The sequence below is a fragment of the Dasypus novemcinctus genome, chromosome 19, assembly GCF_030445035.2.
Source record: "Dasypus novemcinctus isolate mDasNov1 chromosome 19, mDasNov1.1.hap2, whole genome shotgun sequence".
Classification (NCBI taxonomy): Eukaryota; Metazoa; Chordata; class Mammalia; order Cingulata; family Dasypodidae; genus Dasypus; species Dasypus novemcinctus.
In genome coordinates, this window is record NC_080691.1 from 27,481,231 (window position 1) to 27,509,226 (window position 27,996).

Below are 27,996 nucleotides of genomic sequence, written 5' to 3' on the forward strand. Positions count from 1 at the left end.
TGGGGATACAACACGTTCCTGCTCGTTGAATTGGTCTCTACCCACTAATATAGCACAGTAGGAAAAGATGAGCACTGACACACTACTTAGAAGCCTGCCCCAGGTGCACCCTCTGCCAAATGACCCCCATCCAACACCCTAAACCAGTAACCCTTCCTTGTCCTATTGCCAAAAGAGTTTTCTCAACATGGTAGTTTCAACCATGTACCCGCCAATCCCTACTGTTCACCTGCTCCCCCCCAACCTTTCCCCCAGTTCCATGAACAGTCAACCCATTCTCCCCACCCTAGCCCCCCTGTCCAGCTTGCACTGCCCAACCTCCTGTCATATTCCTTCACTGCATAACTACTCCCTTTCACTTTATCCTAGATTTTGCCTTTGTTTGCTCACAACCGGCTTCTCCCTTTCCATTTCCTCTAAACCTATCTTCCAAACTCTAGTTGTGAGTCGGCTTGATTTGCTTGCTTCATATCAGAGAGGTCATGCAATATTTGTCCTTTAATGCCTGGCTCGCTTCACTCAAAATAAGGTCCTCAAGATTCATCCATGTTATCCCATATGTTACTACTGTATTCCCTCTTACAGCTGAGTAGCATTCCATTGTATGTATATACCATATGGCAGATCTCACTCTAGTTTTTTGAGGAACCTCCATTGTGTCCTCCACAATGGCTGGAACCTTCTACATTGCCACCAGCAGTGGATGAGGGTTCCCATCTCTCCACATCCTCTCCAACTCTTGTAGTCCCCTGTTTTTTTTAATAGGCACTAGTCTCATGGGTGTAAGATGGTATCTCATTGTAGTTTTGATTTGCATTTCCTTAATAGTTTGTGATGTTGAGTGTTTTTAATGTGCTTTTTAGCCATTTGTCTTCCTTTTTTTGCAGAAGTGTCTGTTCACATCACTTGCCCAGTTTTTAAATGGGTTGTCTCTTCAGTTTTGAGATACAGGATTTCTTTATATATAATCTGAATATAAGGCTCCTACCAGCTATATGGGTACCACATATTTTCTCCCATTTGGTAGGCTGTCTTTTCACTTTCTTGAAAAACTCCTTTGTGGTAAAATAAGGTTTTAATATTGAGGAGGTCCATTTTAACTATTTTGTCTTTTAATGCTCATGCTTTGTGTGTGAAGTTCCTGAAACCATTTCCTATTACAAAATCCTGTAGATGCTTCCCTACCTTATCTTCCAGGGTCTTTATGGCCTTGGTTCTTCTATTTAGATCTTTGATCCATCTTGAGTTGATTTTTGTATATGCTGTGAAATGGTGTTCCTCTCTCTTTTGGATATGGATACCCAATTCTCCAAGCAGCATTTTTGAAGAGTCCATTCTCTCCCAGTTGAGTGGGCTTGGTGGCTTTGTCGAATATCAGGTGACTCTGCATGTGAGGATCTATATCAGAACTCTCAATTCAGTTCCAGTTGTCAGTGTGTCTGTCTTTGTGCCAATGCCATGCAATTTTGATCACTGTAGCTTTGTAGTATGTTTTAAAGTCAGATAGTGTGATTACTTTGATTTCATTTTTTTTTTTTTTAGTATGTCTTTGGGTGTTCAGGACCTTTTGCCCTTTCAAATAAATTTCATAGGTATTTTTTCCAATGTAGTAAAAAATGTGGTGTTGATTTTTATTGGGATTGCATTAGATCTGTAGATTTTTGGGGTAGGAGAGACATCTTAATGATATTTAGTCTTCCTCTCCATGAACAGGGAATATTCTTGCATTTATTTAGGTCTTCGATTTCCTCCAACAGTGTTTTCATTTTCTGTGTATAAAACATTTACGTCTTTAGTTAAATTTATTTCTAGGTATTTTATTTTTCTAGTTACTATTGGAAAAGTTACCTTTTCTAGATTTCCTCCTCAGATTGCTCATTATTGGTGTACAGAAATGTTACTGATTTTTGCACCAGTGGGTTCCCAGGTGTATGCCTGACAGCATATTGATTGCCTGCTGGATGCTGTCTGTCACCAATAGGGCCACTCCCTCTTCTGGGTTGGAATCCTGGATCCAAAGTGGACCCCAGTGACCCAGAGTGCTTGCACATGCTCCAGGCCCCTCAAGTCCCGCCTGGTACATGGAGCCGGGGCACCTTGAAGAGCTCGCGGTGCTTGGGGAGCACCCAGAGGACCTGCTGCACAGGCTCCGGCTCTGCCCCCTGGGCCCAGGAAGGCAGCGAGGGACGTGGTGTGTGGCCCACGGTGTGGGTGGGCTATGTAGAGTGCTCAGGCCCGGCGCCTTGGGTCCCCCTCCCTTGTCGCAGACCCTGCCTTAGGGGTATTTTGGGATCAGACTTGGCGTCGGGGCCGGGCATAGGCAGGGCAGGGCCCCCATGGACCCTGAATAGTGGGCGAGCGAGCCTCCCCTTGCTGCTTTGAGGGGGTGCCTGTCCCTTGCCCCTTAAAGATCCTGTTCACTCACCTTTGGGGGCACGCGGGGGTCCCAGAAAGTTGTGCGTGGCGCTGCCCCTACCGGTCCTGCGCCCGTCAGGACCCTGAAGGTGGCCGGGGACAGTCGTGCCTTGCTGTGGGCACTTCCTCTGCCACCAAGGATGGGGCTGGCGGGGGCGAGGTGGGGGGCCAGGGCGGAGTGCAGGATCTTGGGCGAGCCCCGCTGGCATGCTGCGCAGGGCTCTGCATCCGAGGAAAGAGGAACAGTCCCTACCCCCATGGTCCCTCCTCCTCCGTCCATCTCTCCTCCCCCCAGTTTCCCTTCTTCCACCTAAGGTCTGTCTGGCCCCCTCACGGTCCCTTCGGCCCCCTCACGTGTCCATCCCTCTGCCCACCTCACAGTCCCTCAGGTCCCCCAAGGCCCGACTCAGCCCATGGTCCCTACTGCGACCCCTACTGTCGGTTCTCTCCTGCCCCATGGTCCCTCCTCCCCAGTAGACTCTGCTGCCACCGTCAAGGTCCCTGGTGCTCTTCCATGGTCCCTCTTCCCTCCATGTTCCCTCCTCCCCCTCTCATGGTCCTTCTTCCCAGGGCCCCTCCTGACCCCCAAAGTCCTTCCTCTACCCCTGTGGTCCTTTCCTCCACCCACGATTCCTCCCCACATTTTCTCTCACTTGCCTACGGTCCCTCCTCCCCCACAGTCCCTGCAGCCCCCCCCCGAAGTCCCTCCTTCACCCCTACTGTCCCTCCCCCCACAATTAGCCCCCACCCATGGTCCTTTCTTCCCTGGTTCTGGTTCCTCCTTTACCCCCCATCGTCACTTCCCCCAATGGTCTGTCCCCACCAGTTGTCCCTCCTGAACCCCTTCAGTCCCTCCTGACCCCCAAAGTCTGTCCATCCCTATGTTACTCACCCCCCACAACTCCACACAATCTCTCCTCCCCCCCATGAGCTCTCCTCCTCCTCAAGGTCCCTCCTCTTCCCCATGGTCCCTTCCCTTTCAGTGGAACCTGCTGCTTCCCCGCAAGGACCCTCCTGTCCTTCCATGGTCCCTCCCCCAGAATCACCCCTGTCCACAGTCCCTCCTCCCACCTGGTCACTCCTCCTCCCGTGAACTCCGCTTCCCTCCATGGTCCCCCCCTACATAGACATAAATCTATTTATGGATGTACCACCTTTTGTAATCCATGCATCAGCTAATAGACATTCGTATTTCTTTTTCCCCTTTTGGCTGCTATGCACTTGCCCTAGGAATCATTGCAAGGGCACATTTTCTTTTTTCTTGGATAGTTTTCTTAGATGGAATTATCAAGAATTATGGTAAGTTTATATTTTTAAGAAACTTACAAAATACTTCCAAAGGTGGCAGCACCATTTTGCATTCTCACGAGAAACGTATGAGGGCTCCAGTTTTTCCACGTCTTTTTAACAGTTGATATTGTCTCTTGATTTTAGCCATTCTAGTATGTATTGCAGATTATAACTTGTATTTCCCTTGCAAAGAAAAGAATTGAATGTTTCTTCTTTGGTGAATGTGTATTCACATATTTTCCCATTTTTAAGTGTTGTTTGGGTTTTTTTTTTTTAATCAATTTTATTGGTACATATCAAAGCATACAGTTCATTCACAGTGCACCATCAGTGATATTTGGCACAATCACATAGTTGTGTATTGATCACCGCAGTCATCATTAGAGCATTTTCATCATTTCAATAATAATAATAAATGAAAAAACAAATAAAGTCCATCACCTCTCAGTCTCTGTGCTTCCACTGCTCTCGACAGATCCCATTTCTGGCTATTTTTGCACAAATACTTCTTTTTTCCTCTATCAGTTGATTTATATTTACATTTCATATAAATGGAATCATGCATTATGTTTCAAAATACTTTTAGGTTGTAGGAACACAAGCTTCCTGCATTTGTCCTTTTGTGCCTGTCAACAACAGTCCTCCAGGTTCATCCATATTGTCACATGGTTTATGACTTCCTTTCTTCTTAGCACTGCGTAATATTCCATTGTGTGAATCCACCCCAGTTTGTTTATCCGTTCATCGGCTGATGGACACCTGGGTGGCTTCCAGCTTTTGGCAATTGTGAATAACACCACTGTAAATGTAGGTGTGCAGATGTCTATTCGTGTTGCTACTCCGTCCTTAGCGGTATTGCAGGATCCCGTTGTAAGTTTCTGTTCAACTTCTTCAGGAACTGCCAAATACAGGAACTCCTCCACAGTGGCTGTACCATTCTGCATTCCTACCAACGGTGAATAAGTGTTCCTATCCCTTCACATCTCCAACACTTGCAATTCTCTGGCTTTTTAATAGTGGCCATTCTGGTAGTTGTGAAATGATATCTCATTGTTTTGATTTGCATTTCCCTCATCATTACTGATGTTGAACATTTTTCACGTGTTTTGTGTTGCTTCTTTGGACAAATGTCTATTACTGTCTTTTGCCCATTTTTAAATTGTGCCATTTGTCTTTGTATGGGTGACTTGTAACATCACTTTGTATATGCTGCATATTAAACCCTTACCGGACGTGTGATTTCCAAGTAATTTCTCCCATTGATTCGGCTGTCTTTTCACCCTTTTGAGAAAGCCCTGGGAGGTGCAATAGTGTATTTTTCTGTTAGGTCTAACTCATTTCTCATATTGTTTAAGTTCTCTATTTCCTTCTTGATGTTCTGTCTAGTTCAGTCTGATGATGTGAGAGGTGTGTTGAAGTCTCCAGTGATTCTTGTAGAGATGCCTATTTCTCCTTTCAGTTTTCCATGTGTTTGTCTCGTGAGTTTTTGGGAACCTTGGTTAGGTGCATAGATATTTATATCTGTTCTATCTTCCTGGTCAATTGTTCTTTTATTAATACTTAATTGCATTCTGTATCTCTTAAAAACTTTTTTGCATTTATAGTCTGTTTTGTCCATATATATATATGGATTATCCCTGCTATCCCTGCTGTTTTTTGGTTACTATTTGCATGGAGTGTCTTTTTCCATCCTTTCACTTTCAGGCAGTTTGTATCCCTGGGTCTAAGGAGGGTCTCTGGTAAACAGCATATGGATGGCTCATGCTTTTTTAAAAAAAATACATCCTGTCAGCCTATACTTTTGATTGGAGAGTTTAATCCATTCACAATCAATGATATTACTGTAAATGAATTATTAATTTCCACCATTTTGTTCCTTGGTTATCATGTGTGATATCAAATTTGGGTCTGTCTTTTCAGACTTTGGTTATCTTTTCTGCTATTTCTTCTTCTGTACTCTTCCCCAAGACTCTCTCCTGTCTTGTATTTCAGGTTCTTAAGGCTTCCTTTATCTTTCCTTCAAGATGGATTCTTTATTAGAACTGTCTCAGTTCCTGTTTGCTTGTGAGTATTTTATGTACTCACCTGAATATTTGAAGGAAAATTATGTGGAATGCAGAATTCCTGACTAGCGGTTTTTCTCCTTCAGTCTCCCCATTGTATCATACCACTGTCTTCTCTCCTCCATGTTTCCTGGCGAGGAATCTGTACTATGTTTTACTGGGTATCCCTTATAAGTGATGGTTCCCTTTTCTGCTCTCAGAATGTTCTCTTTATCTCTGACATTTGACTTTCTGAGTAGCATGTTTCTTTGAATAGGTCTAATTGGATTTATTCTCATTGGGGTATGATGGGCTTCTTGGACATGCAGTTTCATTTCTTTCATGAGAGTTGAGAAATTTTAAGCTATTATTTCCTCAAATATTCCTTTTTTTTTTTTTTTGCCGTTTCCCTTCTCCTCTTTTTGGAACTCCTATGACATATATATTGTTGCTTTTTGTGTTTTCATTCAACTCCCTGAGCCCCTGCTGAAATTTTTTCCATCCTTTTCTCTCTCTTCAATTTCACGTGTTCTGTCTTTGGTGTCATTTATTTTTCTATCATTTCAAGTTTGCTGTTGTACAGCTTTAATGAGCTTTTTTTAAAAATTAATTTTTAATGTTACATTAAAAAAAGATGAGGTCCCACCCATCCCCCTCACCCCACTCCTCCCATAACCACAACCTCCTCCATCATCATGGGACATTTATTGCACTTGGTGAATACATCTCTGAGCACTGCTGTACCACATGGTCAGTGGTCCACATTACAGATTACACTTTCCCCCAGTCCATCCAGTTTGCCATGGGAGGACATACAGTGTCCAGTAAGTTTCCCTGCGGTACCACCCAGGTCACCTCCAAGTCCTGAAAATGCCCCCACATCACATCTCTTCTTCCCATTCCCACCCTCAGCAGCTACCATGACCACTTTCTCCATCTCAGTGCTACATTTACTTCCATTACTAATCCCATTAGTTCCAGAATAGAGTATCAGTAAGTCCACTCTAATCTATACTCTATTCCTCCGTTCTGTGGACCTTGGGATGGTTATGTCCACTCCATCTCTGTATTGAGAGGGTGCGTCAATGCCAGTTGGATGATGGATGCAATTCTCTTGTTTGCAGTTGTAGGCACTCTTGGCTCCCTGGTATGGTGGTTGACCTTCTTCACCTCCCTGTTAGCTGGCTGGGGTAAGTCCAATAAACCAGAGGGTAGGAGTTGCAAATCTGTTGAGGCTCAGCACTTGGCTATCATGTGGACAGTCCAGAGATTCAAGTCCACTGAGTATACACTAAACCCAAGCACCAACCACAGATCCGGTAAAAGTGACTGGAGAGGCTTGTGAACAAAGATCACATCTGAGTCCAACTCCATCACACTCAGGAACACAAACTCCAAAGTAGGGCCAACTGACATGGCACTGAAGTCCATCTATCATGACCATAGAACCTGTGGGTCTCTGTAGCCCTCAAAAGAACCATTATCTGGGTTTATATCTACTTTAGCTGTCCCTGGGACTCTGCGGAGGTGTGCGTAAGGGGAACACCTCTGATGACCTCCTGGCTCTTTTTTGGAGACTCATAGCCATAGAAACTCATTTGTCCTTTCCATTTCCCCCTTTGTTCAGGGTCAAAAAACATTTCTGACTCCTGTTATTACATGTAGGCTGACATATTCTGCTGGTTGAGTTGACCGTTTTATTCAAGGTTGTTCTCCAGCCACATCATCAGCTGGTATTTGGTAGTAATCCCTTGGTGCCAGGGAGGCTCATCCCCAGGAGTCATGTCCCACGCTGGGGTGGGGGTGGGGTGGGTGGCAGTGCATTTACATACTAAGTTTGGCTTCAAGACTGGCCACATTTGAGCAACATGGAGGCTCTCAGGAGGTAACTCTTAGGCACCTTGCAGCTCTAGGCCTAGTTCTTTTTTTTTTTTTTTAGATTTATTTATTTATTTAATTTCCCCCCCTCCCCTGGTTGTCTGTTCTTGGTGTCTATTTGCTGCGTCTTGTTTCTTTGTCCGCTTCTGTTGTCGTCAGCGGCACGGGAAGTGTGGGCGGCACCGTTCCTGGGCAGCTGTAGTTTCTTTTCACGCTGGGCGGCTCTCCTCACGGGTGCACTCCTTGAGCGTGGGGCTCCCCCACGCGGGGGACACCCTTGCGTGGCAAGGCACTCCTTGCACGCATCAGCACTGCGCATGGCCAGCTCCACACGGGTCAAGGAGGCCCGGGGTTTGAACCGCGGACCTCCCATATGGTAGACGGACGCCCTAACCACTGGGCCAAAGTCCGTTTCCCCTAGTTCTTATTTCAGGCCCACAGGCCCACAAGCATAGTCATTAGCATCAAGGGCTCATTGTTGGACTATCCTTCCTTATTCGTCTTAGCCATTGCTTTCAGAGGATTGTTGCTGTTCCATTAGGGAATGTGGCAGAGCTCCCCCAGCCAGGAACTCAGCACTCCCTGAGCCATCGTTCCCAACTGTAACCACTATGAAAATATCCAAACATTTTTATGCATCCCGCACACATGCCCTGGAGAACTCCCTCCCAACCATGCGCCCCCCCACCAATCACACCCCATACCAGTATTCCTCCCCCGCCACCATTGAACCCCTCTGTTGTCCAAAACCTTCCTGACAATGAAGCCCAATATATTGCCAGGTTCCATTAATAGTAAAATGGAATATAGTGATGGGTTTAGAGGTTAGATATAGAATACATACTAATTTAGAAATATTCAAGTAAAAGTAAATTGGGGCATCAAAAAATTTAAAAATGAAAAAGCTTTGTTTTTGATGTTTTGCCTTCCATCACTGCAGTAAGTGTTGCCCTGTATGCACATTGGCAAGGCAACTTCTTCCATCTCTTCCTCAGGGTCTACGTCCTTTTTCTATTTTTTTTCTTCTAATTATTAAGGTTGTCTTCCGAAAAGTTTTAGAGCACAGTAATTCTTATATACAATATACAGTACTCCCACATATTCAACATCAGACACTTTGTCCCTTGCCCAGCAATAATCTTTTTACATGTTCATACTATGTTTACTGCAACTGATGTACAGATATTGAATGAGCTTTTGATCTCACCTATTGTGTCTTTCATTCCCATTAACTCTGTTACTTTTCTATTCTGGATTTCAAGTTTTTCTTTGTGCTTGTTCAGTATCTCTTTCATCTTGTTTGTTTCTTCAGTCTTGTTGCCTTTATTTCAATAATTTGATTTTAGAAATTTGTGTGAATCTCATTAATTAGTTCTCTGCAATTGTGCATTTCTTTTGGGGCTTTGGTATGTTCCTTTTCCTGGAATTTTCTTAGTCTGGCTTTTAAATTTTTGCTGATGCGTAAGTATCTGATTAGGATGCAGTTTACTCACATGCTCAATATCTTTTTCTTTTATTGGGATTTAATGAGGGAGGCTGTGGGTTACTGTTGGTCTTTGATTCTTGGTTCAAACTGGATTGTTAGGGTTGTCCCTGTTTGTTTCTCAACACTGGGCTCTGGTCCCACTGTGTTAGTCAGCCAAATTGGTGCTGATGCAAAATACCAGAAGTCTGTTGGCCTTCATAAAGTGTATTTATTTGGGGTAGAAGCTTAGTTACCAGGCCATAAAGCGTAAATTACTTCCATCCCCAAAGTCTGTTGCCCCATGTTGGAGCAAGATGGCTGCCGACATTTGCCAAGGTTCAGGCTTCCTGGATTCCTCTCTTCCCAGGATTCGTTTCTCTCCAGGATCTCCTCCTCTGTTTTCTCCACAAGGTCCACTGTATACTCTGTGACTCTCTAGGCTTTGCCTCTTTCTACAAGCTCACATGTAGACTGTCAGGCAGACAGCTATATCCTCTCCCTGGGACTTGAGCTGTGTCTCAGGAGCTGTCTCTGTTTCTCTGGTGGTGTTCTCCTGTGTGTTCACTTCCTGGGCTCCAGCTGAAAAACTCCAACCTTCACTTCTGCCATGTTTTCTGTGTGAGTCTCCACCCACCAAGCGGGTAGGAATGCAACATCTTACTGACATGGCCCAGTCAAAGCCTTGATCGTTCTTTAATCCTGTGATCCTCTGAAACCAGTATAAACTAGTATGGCCAGAGGAAAAGACATTTTCAAACATAATCCAATAGTTCTTTTTTGAATTCATCGATAATATCAAAGTGCTGCACCCAGTAATGGGTTTCAGACCTGCTTCCTAGGGCCTTGGGAGGGACTGCGGAAAGGCCAGCAAAACCCTCTCTAACTTTTTTATTTTCTCATGTGTACTACCTAGTTCTGCCAGCAGATGGCACTCCTTGGCAGCCTTTCCAGTTCAATGCAGGGTTGGAGTGTTTTTGCTGTAACACAGACTGGAGGAATGTGATGGAGGTTCCTGCCTGGAGAGTAAAAGCCTTGTAATAGACACTTTCTCAGAAAAGTTCTTCAGCTTTCTCTGGCAGCCCTCTCCCCTTTCCTGGGTAGGAAATGATTCCACTCCCTTCTCTGTCCTCAACAGTCATTCCTGGTTAGTAGAGAAGGAGACTGAGAGGGTCAGATCTCCTTAGTTCCTTGTAAGCTCCCAAGGCAAAGTATGGCACGGCCCCACATGGCCCAGTAGTGCTCATGGGACACAGCAGATCAAATTTGTTGGTCAGAGGCTGAGTTAGCCTTAGACTGTGTGCCTGTTTGTCATCGTCATCCTCCCAGCAGCACCTCTCAGGGCACAGAGCTTTGTTCCCTATTGACACCAGTGATCCCGATGCTTACTGAAAGGTAGGAAGCACTCACTGGTGGCTGTTGATTTCTTGGGTTCCCTTTTCCAGCTCTCCAGACCTGGTACACACCTCCTCTTTCCCCAGCCCCATATCTACTGTGGGGCTGAGCGGGCACCTGCCCACTGGTCAGGTGAGGCCCTCCTGTGTGGCTCCATTTGTGTCCTTCCTACCACCTGTGTCCACTGGGGTAGGATGGGGGCAGAGAGTCTTTTCAAGTTTTCTGAGCTAGAGACAGTACCTCTTGAGAGAGTTAATTCAGAGAGAGGAGAGTGGAGGAGCATTCTGTCCTGGGCGCAGTCTCCCTGATCTGCTTCTGTTGTGTGCCTTAAGGGCCATCACTGCTCCCTCCCAGTCCCGGGGCTTCCCTCCTGCTTTGTGCCCACCTGGTGTGGCCAGCTTAGCTCCTCTGCCTCGTCAGACCTTCATGCCAGTGCTGTCAGCTCCCCCCAGGCAGGACAGGCATCCCTGGAAGGCGCCAGCAGAGGCCCTTGGGGTGCAGAGGGCAGAGGCGCCTCCTGGGGCTGGCAGGTTATGGCTTTCCTCAGGCGCCACAGGCTTTCTTTCTCCTCTGGGGAAAGCATCTTCAAGAGCAGGTGCTCTTTCCATCCTCCTTGTTAAAAACCACTCACTGATGAATGACAATCTCAGGCACATTTTGTGAGTGGAATACCAGACCATAGTCGGGAACCCTGGGCTGGCAGCACCAAAATGCCCAGCTAGAACTTTCCATGCCCCTGTCTGGGGCACAGGCTAGTTGGAATCCAGGGGAACTGGATCTCCTGTTGCTCCCTGCCCTGCCCCACCTGTCCTTTTTTGCATGGAATTGTCAGGTCCTCTGGGTTTAGGACTTGGTCAAGCACCTCCCCAGGATCTAAGTCAGCTTCAGCCCAGATTAAACAGAACAAAGAAGAGGTAGAAAGCACCATGTGTTGATTATTTTGACAGATTTTTTAAAAAAGAGACACCCCTCTCACTTTGAGTCCTTTATAGATTTTCAACCAGATTTTATCAAGGAGAAAATCGGGGCTCTTTTCCTACTCTTGTTTTTACTATATATAGAGGGGAGGAAATCTGTAAAATGCCAGTTAAATCCCCCTCTCGCAGGAGCGCTGCCAGCAGTGGGCCAGAACTTGTCATTTATTTGTGTGTGTGTGGAGTTCCTGGCTTATTAATGATATTGTGTTTGCGGGGGTGTTTGTTTATTTCATTGCTCTTTTGTAGTTTCTTTCATTTCAGCCCTTTCCTCTTCCTTCCCATCTTTCCTCACATATTTGCCACAGCTATTGAACATCACCGTGTGTGTATTTGTCTGAGTGTGTATGCATACAAAACGCCACTGTACACACGGGGCCCTAGAGTTGTGCAAATTAAATTTCTCCCTGTCTTTCTAAGAAACCCTTGGTGTCTTCTCTGTAACACAAGCAAATGCTAATGCTGTCTTTCACCTTCAAAAACACAGCCCACCTCCACCTGTTCAGCAGGCAGGTTCATGTCTGTTGTCAGGTCTGTCCACAGGCCTCCTTGTTCTCAGCCTCAAGCTGGAGGCAGTGGTGGGGTAGGCATTAGACCTTCCCTTAATTCAGAACAGCCCATGTGTCCATTCCCAGAGCACCAGGGCTCCTGGCCTGCTGGGCCCTCCCCTTCCAGGAGCTTGTCACGGTGGTCTGAGCAGAAGTGCCCAGTGCCAGGCAGCAGAGTCCCCAGTGGGGCAGGAGGTCAGCTCCTCTGGTGACTGGTGGCATGAGAATGGTGAGTGAGCAGCACTGCGTGTTCCTTACCTGATGGCTGATGGGATTACCCACCTGTGTCTCATTAAAAGACACCTCTTGGCTCTAGGAGTTGTCAAAATCCATGGCTCAGTGCTGCAGCCCTGGCTGTGATTTCTTTCTTGGGGGCCTGGGATGAGGAGATCATGAAAATCATCCTTTGCAGACAGACACTATCAAGATTATTTGGTTCCCTTTAAGCAGTCAGCGCTTAACTGGCAGGTGTGGCTGAAGCCAGGAAAAGGGCAGGCATGTGCCATGTCTCAACTGAACCCCAGTTCTGGGAAGCATCTCCCTCTCCAGCTGCCCCACGTCCTCCCTGATCTTACCTTTTAATAGATATTCCCCAACTAACCTATGCAGTAGTGGCATCTACCTGCAGACATTTCAAACATGCAAATTTTATATGTAAAAATGAACAAAGATTAAAGTCTACCCAAAAAAGTAACAAAAAAGATACCTTATTGAGAGAAATATAAACTTAAAATGTTAAATTAGAAACACCAGAAATTCCTCTCAGATATCCAATTCAATTGTAAATGAAATGTCAATAAAATAATGTCACATACTGTGTGTAAGATACTATACTATTTATATAATTTCCCCTTATCAAAAATAAGTGTAAAATTGGCTTCCTGTTTTCTTTAAGATAATTACTTTTTAAACCTCTTCTAGAGAGTTGTGTGTGGTTTCTACCATAATACTCCCACTTGCATTCTTGATCCGTGTTACCATTTTATTTTTGTCACATCATTATGCCTGTTGAAAATGTTTGTATTGATCCATATTCCACTGATTATCATTTCCAGGTTTATTTCAGAGAATTGCATTCTTTTACCTGTAGGGACCCAGTGTATTAGGTTCCCTGCTGACTCTCCAGGATGCACGTGAAGTCAAAAGGGTTTATGAGTGTATAAAGGAATGAATTAATTTTGGAAATCTGTCCTTCACAATGGCTTTATATATCCAACGTTGGATGAGGGCTATAGTTTTGCAATCATCTGGTGAATCCAATCAAGAAGGACAGTGTCTGTCCCAAATGATGAAGCATTGACTAGGTTTATTACATGTGTAATTAAGGTGTGAGCCCTGGAATATAGCCCTTATTAGATTTATGGACTGTGTTTCCAATGGAATGCACAGCAGAGGTTCTATTCACCTTGAGCAGAAGGAGCTGGACAGGGCAGGACTTAGGGAGAAGAGCAAAGTGCTACTCTCTTCTGGAACTAGCGTCACTGCCTAGTTGGCCTCACCCTGTCTTCCAATTTTTGGATTCTGATGAGTTCTCCAAACAATAGATGTGAGAAGACCTCATTTATTTATACTTTTTATGAGCCTGACTATATTCAGATTTTTTGAATATCGAAGGATCATCCTACATTTTCTTTGGCGAACCTCTGCCTCTCCATATTCACGTCCTATTTTGGCAGTTCGTGTGGTTTCCCTACTTTTGTCTTGAATCTGTTTCACTGCTTTAATTGCCTCTTCCAAGATTCTAGGTCTTTGGTGTTAATTGCAGTAAGCACTAGCCAGATTTAGCTATTAAATTTAAATTAATTAAATTTAATTCACACTAACAATTTAGTCCTGCAGGAGAACTATACAAATTGAAAGTATCCGATAGGTACATATGGCCAGTGGCTTCTGTAATGCACTGTGCCAATAAGGTACATTATCTTCATTGCAGAAACTACTAGTAAGCATATTGATCTTAATTGTACGTATTCTATTTTTCTATTTATAAATGATTATAAGTCATTTACTTTTCTTTCTATTCATTCCCTTCTGTGTATTTACTCAAATTATTTTTATTGTCTTTCATTTAAACTCCTAAGGTAAGGGGTATATATCATTTAATTCTGTTAATTAATATAAATATTTCTCACTATGTAAGGTGGAGAATTTTCCTGGGAAAATTGTTTATTTTTTGTGACTTTGACAATTTTACATAATATATTCCACTATTATTTTTCATAATGTGTATTTTTAAATTTGTGACAAGATTATTTAGAAGAGATTTCCCTTAAGTTTCAGTTCTTAGATTATATTTTCTGTTGTCATTATTTTCTGGTATTAATTTCTTTTGAGTAGGGAATGTTGGTTATATCTTCCCAATTTTTGAAGTTTCCCTCCATCTTATTTTATGAATCATTTGTATGATGTCCTTGAACTTCTTAGAGATCAATTTTCATTCTTTGGGATGTTGTACTTTCATAGATACATTTGTTGAATATCGTGGAATTCATTCTACTTATTTTGAGAAACTAATATTGCTCTTATCAAAATAAGTAAGAGACAAAAGCAAAACAGATGATAAATAAGTTTAGTAGGCCCAACATGGTGACTTCATGCTAAGTCTGTATCAGTAAACCAAAGCCTAATTAAGTTCCTGTGTCTTATGAAGGGTTCTTCTCCCAGAACCTGAAATCTGAGAATACCCAGTCATGACTCACCAGCTCCTTTTTCCTCCTGTAGCTTAGTTCCTCTAAATAAAAGCTAAGCCAAGTAAGGTGAACTATCCTTAAAACTATGTTCTTTAAGACTATCTTACTCTGAGTATATGAGCCTTGCTCTTGGGTTGAATGTTACCTAAGTCAGGAGTCAGTTAATAAAGGTATAAGATCCAAAATATTAATCTCCTGGGTATTTTTTTGCACAGTTTTGGTGATGAGAAGCGAATCTGAATGCACCATGAAGGGCCCTGGAGACAAGAAAGAGAGAAGAAGGTTCCTGCTGAACTCTGAGTTTTCTATCCTGTCCACCATCTCCAAGATTCATGAGTGAGTCCCTCTTGGATCTGAGCTCCACTCGTTTGTGTCTGAGCTCTCCAACTTCACAAGCTTTCAGTGCAAAGGTCATGGGTCAGTCTTTTGGATGAGAAAATTCAAATTTTGACTCTGAGTCTTTAGCCTTAAGGTTCAGTCCACAGTTTCATTTTTCCTGTGGCTGGTTTCTTTGACCTGTACATGAGTTCAGAAGTGAAATGGTAAAGATAGGATACTCATACTCTTAAAATTTTGATTCTTCACCCTCTGGCACACTGGCGTCTTACATGTTCCAATATTACGGGACTGGAAGCTGTGTATATCAAACAAATTGGCAGTATCTGACCAAAGACAATCGAGAATTTTTTTTATTCCCCGTCGCGACTTTTTTTTTGCGTGCTGTCTGCTCTCTGTGTCCATTTTGCTGTACATTCTTCTGTGTCTGTATTTATTTAGTTTTCCCTACCCCCTTGCGGCTTGCTTGCCGTCTGCTCTCTCTGTCCACTTGCAGAGGGCTCTTCTGTGTTCTTGCTTGTCTCCCTTCTTTTGTTGAGTCACCTTTGGCGAGTCAGCTCTCTGTGGCGTCTGCTGGCTGGGCGGCACTGCGCAGTGTGTGGGCAAACTTGCCTTCACAAGGACACCCCGGGGTGCAAATTGAGGGCCTCCCATATGGTAGATGGGAGCTCATCTGATTGAGCCACAGCCGCTTCTGACAATCTAGAAGTTTAATATCACTGTGAAACATTTCAAGTAGACAAAATTACTCATCCAAAGAATGTGCTCCCTAATGGGACATTTCTCCTGCAAAGAGCTCTATTCAAATTGGCTTAGAGATACATATAAATATAATTTTTTTATGTGACATTTATGTAATCTAAAGCTTCTTTACAAATAAAAAAATTAAAGAAATTGCAGTATTTTAAAAGTTTCATTAAATGATTCTTTGAAAAAGGCAAATGAGAAATTAAAAGCTCATGAGATGTCAATATTTTCTGTATTTCTTTGTTTTTATGTTTGATTAGTGGTTTAAATTTTAAATTGGAAGTATAAACTCTAATTGTGTCTGTCTGCTTGGTGTATGATGTTTTCCTACCTTTGAATTTCATTTCCAAATTAACTTATAAAACTCCTTCAAAGAGCTCTATTCCAGTTGGGTTAGAGATAACATATAAATTAACACTCCTAATGTTACAGAAATCAAGTAAACCAAATATCTAATATTGCCAATGGGCAAAAATTGTTGCTAGACCTAAATCTAAATATTCTGAAGAAAATTAAAGTTCACAAATTGGGATAAACCTTTGGAAAACAGGGCTCATTTAATATTATTAGTCAAATAATAATGGGCATGTCTTTGGAATTATTAATTTAAGTACAATATAAACATATCATTTCATTCTACTTGGGTGTGTTCTTCCCAACTTTATGAAGTTACTGGTTAAATAAGATGGCATTATATCTAATAGATCTTTAAGTTGATGAAAATGTACATTCATATTGAAAGAATAATTGTTTTGAAGACTGTTAGCTTGAAGACTGTTTCCAAGATCTTTTTGCTCATTTAAATATGTAAGGTTTGCATGATGTGTTTTGTTAAGGGAAAAGAAAGTTTTGTCTCAAAGTGGAATAAGTGGTGGTTGCAGAATCAGAAACAGGATTATGTAGGACAATCATGAATTGATACAGAAATGTGTAGATGTTTTGCAGAAAATGATTTTGTCATGGTCCTGGTTGGCTAAGATTTTACAGGTTTATAAGATTTTGAGGAGTTTTCTTACCAAAGAATATCTTCATACAATGCTAGAATTTTATTTTCTCTCTGTTAATAGGAATGTTTTCTTGAATTATTTGTCTGCTCTTAATAAGAAGTTATGAAAGGTTTTCCTTAACTGAATATCTTGCTTAGAAGGCAAACATTCTGTCTCTTATCAGAATAATTGCCTCTGCTTTATATTTTACATACCATCTTTTATTGTTTTAGGGAACAATTCTTCTCAGTTTTGAAATAATTATGTATAATTTACAATCACACTACCTCTACTCTTTACTTTTAAAAAATCCTTTATTTTGATTTGTTTTCAATTTTTTTTTTTGCATTTTCAGTTATCTTCATTAAATGTTATTTAAAACACTGAGAATACATTGATCTCATTGACAATATACTAAAATTATTTACTCAAATTATATATATTTGAATTTGTATGCATTCGTAGTGATCAATTTTTGAATTTAGAAATGGAAAAATATTTCTACTTTATCTTAAGATCTGATTTTCCACAATATAAGTGAATTCACAGGTGAATTATTCCCATCATGCCATCTTCTTTTAAAATATATTTTTATTTACTTTTAAAAGACATATTGATCGCACAGAATGTTACACTAAAAAATATACAAGGTCCCGTATATCCCACTTCCCAAACCCCCTACTTTTCCCACATCAACAACTTCTTTATCAGGGTGGTACATTCATTGCATTTGATGAATACATTCTGGAGCACTCTGCTACACAGCATGGATTATAGTTTGCATTTGTAGTTTACACACTCCCAGTCCATACCGTGGGTTATGGCAGGATATATAATGTCCTGCATCTGACCCTGCAATATCATTGAGGACAACTCCAAGTCCTGAATATGCCCCCACATCACACCTCCTTTTCCCTCTCCTTCCCTTCTGCAAATCCCATGGTCACTGTGTCCACATCAATGATAAAACTTCTTCCATTGCAAGAGTCACAATAATTTTGTAGTAGAATGCTAGTAAGTACACTCTAGTCCATGTTTTATTCTTCCATTCTGAGGACCCTGGGGTGGCAGTTCCTACTCCACTTCTCAATTGAGAGTTGGGCTTCAATCCCACATGGCTGGTGGATGGGACTCTCATGCCACCAGCTGTAGTAGACTCTCTCGGTTTCTTAGTGTGGTGGTTGTCCATCCTCACCTCCCTGTTAGCTGACCTGAGTAAACATCTACTCTCCAGGTCACTGGATTTACCCAGGTTGGACTTTTTAAGCTTTTCATTGAAATTATCATTCATATTTGATCATCCATAAACAATAAGTATAAAGTATAAGTTGTGAATTTACAAAAGAAATATGAATATCACCATACATTCAGGTCTCCCATGTATTACCCCACCACCAATACCTTGTATTGTTATTAAACTATTGTTACAAATGATGAAAAAGCATTGTCAAAACATTATTACAAACTATAGTCCATATCTTTTTTTTTCATTTTTGTTATTGTCATTTTTTAAAGATACATAGATCTAAAAAAAGACAAAAAATAAAATAGTGCTATTAAAAAAATAAAGATACATAGATCACAACAAATGTTACGTTAAAAACTATAAGAGGTTCTCATATACCCCACATCCCACCTCCCCTACTTCTGCATCAACAACCTCATCATTGTGGCACATTCATTGCATTTGGTGAATACATTTTGGAGCGCTGCTGCATCTTATGGATTATAGTTTACATTGTAGTTTACACTCTCCCCCAGTCCACTCAGTGGATTATGGCAGGATATATAATGTCCAGCATCTGTCCCTGCAATATCATTGAAGACAACTCCAAGTCCCCAAAATGCTCCCACATCACATCTCTTCTTCCCTCTTCCTGCCCTAAGCTACTACCATAATCACTGTCTCCACATTAATGATAGAATTTCTTCCATTGCTAGAGTCACAGTAGTTCTATAGTAGAATACCAGGAAGTTCACTCTATTCCATATTTTATTCCTCCATCCTGCGGATCCTGGGATGGTGATATCCACTCCACCTCTATATTGAGAGAGGGCTTAGATCCTACATGGTTGATGGAAGTGATTCTCCTGTTTGCAATTGTGGCTACTCTTGGTTCCCTGGTGTGGTGGTTGACCATCTTCCCCTCCCTGTTAGCTGACCTGGATAAGTCCAATGAACTGGAGAGTAGGATTTGCAACTCTACTGAGGCTCAGGGCCCAGCTGGCACATGGTCAGTCCAGAGTACACACCAACTCCAGCACCAATCACAATTTCAGTAATAGTGACAAACGACGCATGTGTAGAAATATCACATCTGAGTCCAACTCCATCACACTCAGGAGCACAAATTCCAAAGCAGGGCCCACTGACAAGGCACTGAACTCCAGAGCTGTGACTGTAGAACCTGTTTATTTCCATAGCCCTCAGCAGCTCCAGTACCTGGGGTTGTATTGAATTTGGCTATCTCTGGGATCCTGCTGAGACGTGTGTAAGTGCAACCCCTCTGATGACCTCCCAACTCTTTTTGAAGTCTCTTATCCATATAAACTCATTTGTCTTTACCATTTCCCCCTTTTATTCAGGGTCTTTTTCTAGTTGCATCACCAGCTGGTGGTTGGTAGTAATTCCTCAGCACCAGGGAGGCTCATCCCGGATAGTCAAGTCCCATGCTGGGGGAAGGTAATGCATTTACATGCTCAGTTTGGCTTAGAGTATGTCTACATTTGAGCAACATGGATGCTCTCAGGTGGTAACTCTTAGGCACTCTGCAGCTGTGGGCCTAGTTGAAATTTCAGGCATACAGACTCAAGAGCATAGTCATCAGTATCAAGGGCTCATCATTGGAACACCCTTCTTCACTGGTGTTTGCCCTTGCACTTGGGGGATTGTTGCTGTTCCATTGGGGAATGTGACAGAGCTCCCGTGGCTAGGAACTCAGCACTCCCTCAGTTGTCATTTGTAACTCTAACTACTATGAAAATACCCTCTGAATATCCTAACATATTTATATACCCTATATACATGCCCTGGAGAAATCCCTCCCACCCATGCATCCCCCATCACCGACACCACACACCAGTGCTACTCCGCTGACATAGTTGAACCCCTGTGTGATCCAGAACTTCTTCAATAAGAAAGCCAAATATATTGCCAAATTCAATTAGTAGGAAAATAAAATAGTAATGATAGGTTTAGAGATTAGAAATAGAATGCATACTAATTTAGAAAAACTAAAATGAAGTAAAAAATAAGTTGGGTTCCACCTTTGGTGTACTTTGTCCAAACTCACCCAGTTAATAATATCCTGTTGTTAGTATTATAGACTTGTTACAGTTTATGAGAGAATATTTTCATATTTGTTTTGTTAGTCATAGTCCATCTTATACTACAGGATTCATTGTGTTATACAGTCTCATGCTTTGTACAGTCCATTCAGAGTATACGCTCAGTTGCTCTCACGTTCATCAGAGAGATGTTTTGTCATCACTAGTCAATTTCCGAACATTTTCATTATTCCAAAAGGAAAAATCCCATATCTGCTTATACCCCTATTGTCATCTCTAAGAATTGATATAATATCTTTGTCATTGTTGCAAAACTCTTACAATATTACTGTTAACTCTAATCCATAGAGTTACTGCGGTCACCCCTCGGGCTGAAGTGTGGTTTGCTGGCCTGGCAGGGGAGCAGCCACGGTAGGCCTAGTTCCACTGCCCCCATGATGGGGTGGCTGGTCGGACTCACCGCCACCCCTGAAGGGAGCTTCGCATGGGCGCAGAGTGCCCTCGGGTCTCCCCTTCTCGGCAGCCATGCTTCCGCGGCCGCCCCTCCTCCCGGATGGCGCCACACGATGCCTGTAGGGCGGCACCCTTCTTCTTCTTTCTCCCTGCGCAGGCACAGGGCGGAAAATTCCAGTCTGCCCTTTTCCCCTCCCCCGACAGCAGCAACAGCCAGGCGTGGGCGGGAAACTCAAGTCTGCCCTCCACCCCAGCAACAGCAGCCACCAATCCCTAAACCCTGCCCCTTCCCCCAGTAACAGCGACAGCCAATCCCTAACCACCACCCCTCCCCCATCCAGTACCGCCCACTGACCTTTCACCGGCAACCAATCAGAACAGGGTGTGGCTTCGACCAATCAGCCTTCCCCAGCCCCTATAAAACTGTTGCCTCTCCCTCAATAAAGTTGGACTTGCGTGTTTACCTTGTCTCCGCGGTAGTTCTTCTGCCGTGCGCCCTCCAGTCCTGAGAGCCCCCGACAAGGGCCTGGCCTCCCTTGTCCCCAATTCGTCGCCAGCTTCGCCGGGCGACCCCGTCAGCCGAACCGCGCAACCCCTTGTGAGACCGATCCCTCGTCTGCTGCCGGACCGACCCCTTGTCCCAAGTGGGACCGACCCTTCGTCCCAAGCGGGACCGACCCCTCGTCCAGAGCTGGACCGACCCCTCGTCCGCAGCCAGACCCCACCTCTACCGACCGAGCAAGCCGCTGCAAGTTACATTCATTATAATTTTCCCATATGCTGCCATATACTTAACAGTTTGTGAAGGAAGAACTTTCTTACACTATTAACAAGTCTTCAACAACACTGAAATCATTGTTATATAATCCCTACATTATTCTCTAGCTTCTTTTCAGTTGAAATATTACATCCACAGACTACGCCTGTCTATCCCAAACACATTTTTAAATCTGTAGTTATATTCACTATAATGTATTATCATCAACCTTATTCATTACCATAGATTTACAATAATTCTTATTAAAAATTGTACAAACATTAGGCATCAGGTCCCATTCACTTTCCTAGTAACTTATACTTTAGAATTTACCTCTGTGAGTTTACTCATTGTTTTAGTTCATATTAGCGAGACCATACAATGTTTGTTTTTGTGTTTGACTTATTTCATTCTACACAATGCCCTCAAAGTCCATCCTCAAAACAAAACGTGATAATGTGACATACTGCATTCCCACAATCAAACCATCAATGATGTATTCTTGAACTCCTACCATCCTTGGGATTTTCCAGAGAGTCCCTGGAAAATCACAAAGAATTTTTTCTTTCACCTTGCTAAAACTAGTTTTATTTATTGATATGTTATCAGCTGCATGAGAAATAGTATCAAATTAAAAGGATTTTCTAAGATTCTTTTAGTTAATTTATGTGATGAAATGTTATGGGTATAGTAATTCCAGAAGTTTTATAAAGTTCTTCGACATTTCTCAATATGCTCACTGCCTTGGAGATGTCCAAGTATTTGTCAACCTGATATTGGACAACAATATTATTTCTGTTCATAAGTTCAGTTATTCTTAAAATAATGTTTAATGAACTCTCATGAAATCATTTACTTTTTTATCTTTTAAAAAATTTATACTTGTTTTTTTTTTTAAAGATTCTTAGATTACTAAATGTTACATAAAAAATGTAGCAGATTCCCATATGACCCACCCCATAACCCTCCTCTACTTTCCCACATTAACATCCTTCATTAGTGTGGTACATTTTTTATAATTGATGAATACATATGGAAACATTGCCACTAAGTATGGAGTAGAGTGTACATTATAGTTTAATGCATCTTCTCCACAATTTTGTAAGTTATGACAAGATATATACTGGCCATAATAAGTCATTGCAGTGTCATTCAGAGCAATTCAAATGTCCAGAAAATTCCCCCTTATTACACATATTTTCCCTTCTCCCTCCTATTAGAACCTTTGGTGGCCATTGCCTGCACATCAATGGTAAAAGATTTTCCATTGTTAGAATAACAAGTGTATAGTAGAATAACAATAAGTCTATTCTAGTCCAATCCCCCAATCCTGAGAATTCTTGGTGATACCCACTCAGCCTCTGATTGAGGTCATGCTTAGATCTCATGGGGCAAACAGATGGAACTATCTTGCTTGCAGTTGTAGACTCTGTCTTTTCCTTGGGATGGTCATTGCCCATCATCATTTCCCTGCTAGTTGTCCTTGGTGAGTCCAGTGAACCGGAGAGGAGGCAGTGACACTATGCTGAAAATCAGGGCTTAACTGGCACATTGAAACCCCAAAGATTGAAGTCTCTTGGACATAAACCTATCAAGTCTAGTACCAACTATAGGTTGAATTAGAAAGGGAAGAAAAGCCATGTGTTTGGAAACCACAACTGAGAACTCAGTCCAACTCTGTCACACTTAGGAGCATAATTGCCAAAGTAGGGCCCACTGGCAGGGTGCCGAACTCCTGAGCTGGTAGCCCTGCCTATGTCTGGATGTCTCCAGAGCCCTCAGGAGCCCCACTATTTGGGTAATATTTACTGTGGCAGTCAATGAGATCCTGCTGAGATATGCATAAGCATAACCTCTGGAATGATCTCCTGACTCACTTTGAAGTCTCTTAGACATATAAACTGATTTGTCTTTATCCTTTCCCCTTTTTTAAAAAGATTTATTGATTTATTTCTCTCCCTCCCCCCCAAACCCCCGCCTTCACCTCGGTTGTCTGTTCTCTGTGTCTATTTTCTGTGTCTTCTTTATCCGCTTCTGTTGTTGTTGGTGGCATGGGAATCTCTGTTCCTTTTTGTTGCATCATCTTGTTGATGTCAGCTCTACGTGTGGGCGGTGCCACTCCTAGGCACACTGCACTTTCTTTCGCACTGGGCAGCTTTCCTTATGGGGTGCACTCCTTGCACGTCGGGCTCCCCTACATGGGGACACCCATGCATGGCAGGGCACTCCTTGCACGCATCAGCACTGGGCGTGGGGGAGCTCCACACGGGTCAAGGAGGCCCAGGGTTTGAACCGCGGACCTCCCATGTAGTAGACGGACGCCCTAACCACTGGGCCAAGTCCGCCGCCCTCCTATATTTTCAGTGCAACTTCTCTTATAATCTAAAACTTCTTTAAAAACAAAGTTTATTATATGGAAAATATTCTACCAAAACAAAGTCATATAATTAAATTTTAATGCCTGCCAAGACTCAAGTCTGGGGTCAGCTCCATTTGTCATGCAAAAGGGAGATGGAGGGTAGAAAGTTGTTTTAAAAATGCTCTAGCCCTGGGCTGAGACTCCCCTGGAGATAGGTCTTGGAGGAAAATGGAAAAAGAATGACATCCCCACTGTCATGTAATGTCACCATGTGAATCCTCCCAGGCCTGGCTGTGATACAAATCCCATGCTTTGGACAAAGCTGTCTAGATCCTTTTTTTTTCCCAGCCAAAGAGGATATTGATCCTTTACGTGTATCCCGGGTCTTTGTTGGGAGAGCAGCCCCCAATTGCTTTATTTATTCTATTAGACAGCCAGAAGGGAGCAGGGCATTCAGTGGAGTGTCCTTTGTAGGGAATGGGAGGAAGAGATGAGATGTGGGGGTGTTTTCGGGACTTGGAGTTGTCCTGGGTGGTACTGCAGGGACAATTACTGGACATTGTAGATCCTCCCATGGCCCACTTGATGGAACGTGGGAGAGTGTGGGCTATGATGTGGACCATTGACCATGAGGTGCAGTGATGCTCAGAGATGTATTCCCCAAATGCAGTGAATATGTCGTAATGATGGAGGAGAATGTTGCTGTGGGGGGAGTAGTGGGGTGAGGGGCGTGGGGGGTACATGGGGACCTAACATTTTTTTAATGTAATATTTTAAAAAATGAATTAAAAAAATAAATAATAAAAATAAATAAATAAAATTCTGACATGCTTAGAAAAAAAAAAAGAGTATTAGAAAATTTCCTTTCCACCTCTAGATCAAGAGTGAGCTTAGATTCCATAGGAATGATGGATGCTCTTCCTCTGCTTGCAGTTCTCTTGATTCCCTGGTGTAGTGGTTGATCATCTTCACCTCCCTGTGAGCTGACCTGGGAAAGTCCAATGAACCAGAGAATAGGAGTGGCCACTCTGCTGAGACTCAGGGCCCAGCTGGCACATGGGCAGTACAGAAATACAAGTCCCCTGAGTATGGGCCATCCCTAGCACCAAAAAGTGACAGAAGAGGCATGTGTAGAAAAGTCACATCTGAGTACAGCCTCATCACACTCAGGAGCACAATTTCCAAAGTAGGGCCCTCTGACATGGCACAGAACTCCAAATCCATCTGCCATGACCATATACCCTGTGGATCTCTGTAGCCTTCAGGAGAACCAGTACCTAGGGTTATATCTTCTTTGGCTTTTTCTGGGGTGTTGCTGTGGTGTGAGGACAGCACCATCCCAGTGTCCACAGAATGGAGGAATAAAATATGGACTAGAGTAGACTTAGTGATATTCTACTATAGAACTATTGTGACGAGTAATAGAAAAAATTTTAGCATCGAGGTGGACAAATACCATATGATTGCACTACTATGAACCAACTATGTTGTTTAATATATTGTATGATTTTAAAAATTATATGTATCCAGTATATTAAGACATGTATGTTTTCTTTTTATGTTACTGTTTATATATTTAATTATTAAATGTAAAAAACAAATTTGGGAAAAAAAGGACATTACACTGAAGAGCTGAGAGTTGGAGACTTTAAAATGTGGTGTTACTCAAGAAAAAGAAGTAACAAGAGAGTAACCAAAAGGTTTTTTTTTAGCACAGTAAAACCAAGTATGGATAAAACTGCATATATAAGACTGTTTTCTTTAATATTGAACAAATATATGTTTAACACTACAAGATGTTAATATCATCACATCACTTATGCTAATTGAAAGAAACCTGACACAAAGTAATACATACTGTATGATTCCATTTATACAAAATGTAAATGTAAATCAGTTTATAAAAATGAAATTAGATTAGTGGTTATGCAGAACTGGGGAAGGACTGTTAAGGGGTGTGGAGCTTTTGTTTTTAGAGTACTGAGAATGTTCTAAAATTTTTTGTGGTGATGAATGCACACTGCGACTATACTAAAAGTCACTGATTATACACTTTGGAAAGGTTATATGGTATGTGACTGTATCTCAATAAAACTGCTTAATGCATAAATAATTATATAAGAACCACCAGAAATAGAAGTATTTCCAGCCAGGGAAACAGAGAGGTAAAGAATTTTCTTATTAGTTTATTTTTATTTATTATTGAAATAATGGAAATATTCTAATAATGATTGAGGTAATGAATGCACAACTATGTGATTATACCAAATACCATTTGTTGTACACTTGGAATGAACGTATTCTTTATTAATATTCATCTATAGAATTGATTTCGTAAAAACATACAAACATGTATCAGTAAAATTAATTGGTTAAAAAAAAAAGGAATGCTAATCCTCATCCAACCACTTAATTGCCAAGATTTTGGTATGTAGCCTTCCAGATAACATATATTCTTCCTCATCATATTTAGGATCTGTTGAGCAACAGTGCATTAGGAGAAAAACATGCTATCTGTGTGGAAGTGACAGAGCACCCAGCAGCCCTGCCCAGCTCCCCTTCCAGGGTGGCAATCCTGTGAAAACCACCTTTAGAAGCTCAGGGGGAATGGCAGGGGACAAAAGAAGAGGGTGGACCTTGGATTCCAGGGATATGGGCTAGAGATGAAGGAGGAGCCCTGGGAGGGCAGGAGGAACCTTGGGGAGGAGGAGGGAACCTGGGCTGAGGGACTGTGGGTTGGGAAATCATGGAGAGGAGGGGCATGGAGGGGAAGGGTATGGGGGAGGGCCTTGGGAGTGGGGAAGGACCTTGGGAGGGGGAGAGAAAGTGGGGGGAGGAGAATGACCGAGGAAGGGGGGTGAACATGAGGGAGACGTAGAACCAAGAGGGTGAGGAGTGACTGTGGGGAGGGGGAGGTGGGACCATTGGGTTTGAAGGAACCATGGAGGCCATGAAACATGGCAGGGAGGGACCTGGGGTGGGCCGGAGGGACCTTGGTCGTTCAGGAGGGACTGTGGGGAACAGAAGTACCATGGGAGGGGAGAGACTATGGGGGGTAGGGACAATGGTACAGCGGGACCTTGAGGGTAGGGCAGGCACCATTCCCTGCATTGCGAGACCATTATTCTGACATGGGGACCAGATTGCTCCACAGGCCAGCAGGACTGGGTGAGCGAGTCAGGCATTAAAGGACAAATATTACATGATCTCTCCGATATGAATTAAGCAAATCAAGCCAACTCAGAGAGCTAAGAGTTGGGAAGATAGATTTAGAGGAAATAGAAGGAGGATGTGAGCAAACACTCACACAGGCCAAGTCGATGATCAAGTGGAACTGAGTAGCTGTACAAGTGAAGGAACATGACAGGGGGCTTGGGCAGGACAAGCTTGGCAGGGGGCTAGGGTGGGGGGGATGGGTTGGATGTTCATAGAAATGGGATGGGGGAGGGAACAGGTGAACACGGGGAATTGGCGCTTACAAGGTTGACAACATTGTTGAGAAAACTTCTGGCAATATGAGCAGGAAGGGTTGCTGGTGTAGGGGGTAGGATGGGGGCATGTGGCATAGGGTGCACCTGGGGTAGGCTTCTAGGGAGAGTGTCAGTGCTCATCTTGGCACAGTGTGTAATAACACTGGGTGGAGATCCACCTTAGACCCATGGACACAAACTGGCTGAAAGTGAAAGGTTGCCCTGAGATACTCCATGCAAGTAGTAACCAAAGAAGAACAGGGGCACCTATACTATTATCAGAGGGAACAGATTTTAAGTGCAAAAAGGTTATGCAAGATAGAGAAGGCATTAATACATTAATAAAACGGACCCTCCACCGGGAAGATATATCTATGCAAGAGTGCCCCGAAATGCACCAAACAAACTCTGGGAAAACTGGAGAGAGAAATAGACATCTCGACAATAATCGCTGGAGACTTTAACACACCATTCACAGCATGAGACAGAACGGAACCACACAGAAGACCAACAAGGAAACAGAACGTAAACAATAGGAAAAACCAAGTTAGACCTAACGGTCACACAGAACACTGCATCCAAATGCACCGGGATAGGCCTTCTTCTCATGTGCCCATGGATCCTTCTCCAGGACAGACCACATGTAGGGCACGGTCCCGCTCTCAACAGATATGAAAGTTTGAATTTACACAAAGTACCTTCTAGGATCATAATGGAATGAAACTGGAAATCAAAAATGGACGGCAGAAAGGCAAATTCGCAGCTGTGTGGAGGCGGAACAGCATACCGCTAGATAAGCGGTGGGTCAAAGAAAATGCAAACAAAATCAGTCAATGTATTGAGACAAATGAAAACGAGGACACAACCTATCAAAACTTATGGGACACAGCAAAAGCAGTCTTGAGA

The 27,996-nt window shown here is 42.8% G+C and overlaps 1 long non-coding RNA gene across 2 annotated transcripts in view; it reads left to right on the forward strand.

The window, feature by feature from the left end:
* LOC131274577 (uncharacterized) overlaps nucleotides 1-27,996 on the forward strand; it is a 69,433-nt gene that overhangs the window by 28,493 nt on the left and 12,944 nt on the right. Inside the window, exon 4 of one of the 2 annotated variants that reach the window (XR_009181844.2) lies at nucleotides 14,910-15,030. This is a non-coding gene — a long non-coding RNA (uncharacterized lncRNA). Of the gene's footprint in view, nucleotides 1-14,909; nucleotides 17,151-27,996 lie in introns of those variants that run through there. The other variant, XR_011646509.1, reaches the window with a different exon arrangement.